The sequence below is a fragment of the Etheostoma spectabile genome, unplaced genomic scaffold (assembly GCF_008692095.1).
Source record: "Etheostoma spectabile isolate EspeVRDwgs_2016 unplaced genomic scaffold, UIUC_Espe_1.0 scaffold285, whole genome shotgun sequence".
Classification (NCBI taxonomy): Eukaryota; Metazoa; Chordata; class Actinopteri; order Perciformes; family Percidae; genus Etheostoma; species Etheostoma spectabile.
This window is the reverse complement of record NW_022605579.1, coordinates 902,867-904,896: the sequence shown is the minus strand read 5'-3', so window position 1 is coordinate 904,896 and position 2,030 is coordinate 902,867. Positions and strand designations below refer to the sequence as shown.

At 43.2% G+C, this 2,030-nt stretch overlaps 1 long non-coding RNA gene across 1 annotated transcript in view; it reads right to left on the bottom strand.

Annotated features, from left to right (window-relative positions):
- LOC116686024 (uncharacterized) overlaps positions 1–2,030 on the bottom strand; it is a 22,029-nt gene that overhangs the window by 19,364 nt on the left and 635 nt on the right. The gene's annotated exons all lie outside the window — the stretch shown is intronic.

Below are 2,030 nucleotides of genomic sequence, written 5' to 3'. Positions count from 1 at the left end.
TGCTGTACAAATAATCTCCCTTTATAATCTTGAAATATTTGTAAAAAGGCTCAACTATGCAGAAAAAGCCCAGAAGGTCAATGAGCGTAAGGTTCTGGGTCACTGTCGGAATATTTAAATAATGTATACATGACATAAAAAAACCTTGAGTCTGCAGATGCATAAACCTGCTGCTAGCTACAGGTATTTAACTAAAAAAAATTAATTTTACAACCTTATAGGCAACAAGCTATGAAAACATCACCGGTGATGGCCGCCCAATGCATGCTGGTTAGAATTTATTAATGAGATTTGTGTCCAACTTGCTCTGACGTCATGCACACGTTGGCAACAATAACCTCAAAAGATCAAGGCAGACCCAGTTTTTGAGCCAGGCTCTGTAGATGCTCTCCACCTACTGCAAGACCCAGGGCATGCTGGGAAACGCTTGGTTCACCACTGATCCAACAGCTGATTGTTTCACCTTGACGTTTTATATACATGTGTCATGGTTGTTGAATTGGAGGGAGTTTTGTTTGATTTGTCTCATTTTAACAGAATACATGTCGATGGGGTTTAGTAGTCAGACAGAGAGTCTAAATCCATTCAGATTCCGGATCATCTACAGTCTGTTGTATATTAATATCAGCAATGGATTGCATGTAGAGCATTTAAACTGGCCACTCTGTGAGAATGAAACTAATTGCGAGACAGCGAACAAGCTGATACATGGTCTGATAACATTTTAATGAGTCAGAATCAGACCTAACAGGATGTGTGTGTTTCTGTGACTTCCTGTCCCGCCTGAAGGCTGCTGGAAACTGCTGGAAACTGTCCAACTTGACCCCAGATCTTTGTTATAACCACAGGAATAATGACCAATATACATGTTCCTATTCATGTAAGTTTTCATAGTACTTGCAAGTCCATAAAAACCTTTATATAATGCTAGTGTCACCCAGGCAGAACAGCAGGTGGTTAAAGGTTAAGTCTGACATTTCTCAAACTTTTATAATGTTTGATATGTACCTCTGTGTGAAGTAAGACGAGCTGTCATGGTATCAAATAATTACAATACTTGTTTCCTTTTAGAGGTCCGAGAGTTCATTGGCTCCAGAGGAGATCTACAGAGCGGCAGGAGAGACGCAAATAGTTCAGTAGGAAAGCAGCTGCTTAGAACTAGGTCCAAATTGAAGAGATCATACAACAGGGTGCATGCACAAACAAGCCTGGGTTCTGCTTCAGCGGGTAAGCTGAGCAACAGGCCAATCTCTCCCAAACTTTGTGTATTCCCTGAAGTACCACAAGCATGGGATCCACTTTGTTAGCGCTCGTCAACGTGGCTAGCGCCGCGCTCTGACTATGATTGCTCGTGTCCCACTGTAGGGCTTGTCAGTTGAGGGGATATTCCTCACTCTGTATCCCTCCACTCCTCCTGTCCTTCCTGTCATCTCCGTGGCAGCAGGAGACATCTGGACGACTGTCACGGTTGACACGGTTGGTTGACGAGCACTGACAAATCCCCACGGACCACGAAAAAACAGGAGGAGAGGACTCTCATTGGTGATGATGGACTCTGTGTGTGGGGGTGTGTGTGTTTGTGTGTGTGTGTGTTGCAAGATGTTAGTAAGATTAATAGTATCTGTTACAGGAATTTAAATTATCATTATATGTGCACATGATCAAAGATGTTTTTATGGACACAATGTCGCACAGTGGTTTAATGTGTCTGGTTCAAAGTGTATACTTTTGGAAGGGCCACCATGTTTTCCATGAGGACTGTCACAGCTGGTGTTGATTGCTACCCTGATTGGCTACTCTGGCTGCATGAACAATGAAGTCCGCTAAGACCGAATCTGTGCTGTCTGCATTTGAACTTAAAAAGTTATATTCTACGGGTTTTGTGTTTGAGTAAAGGTCCCATGGCATTAAAGTGTCACTTCATGAGTTTTTTTAACGTTAATGAGTTCCCCCAGCCTGCCTGTGGTCCCCCAGTGGCTAGAAACGGAGATAGGTGTCAACCGAGCCCTGGGTATCCTGCTCTGCCTTTG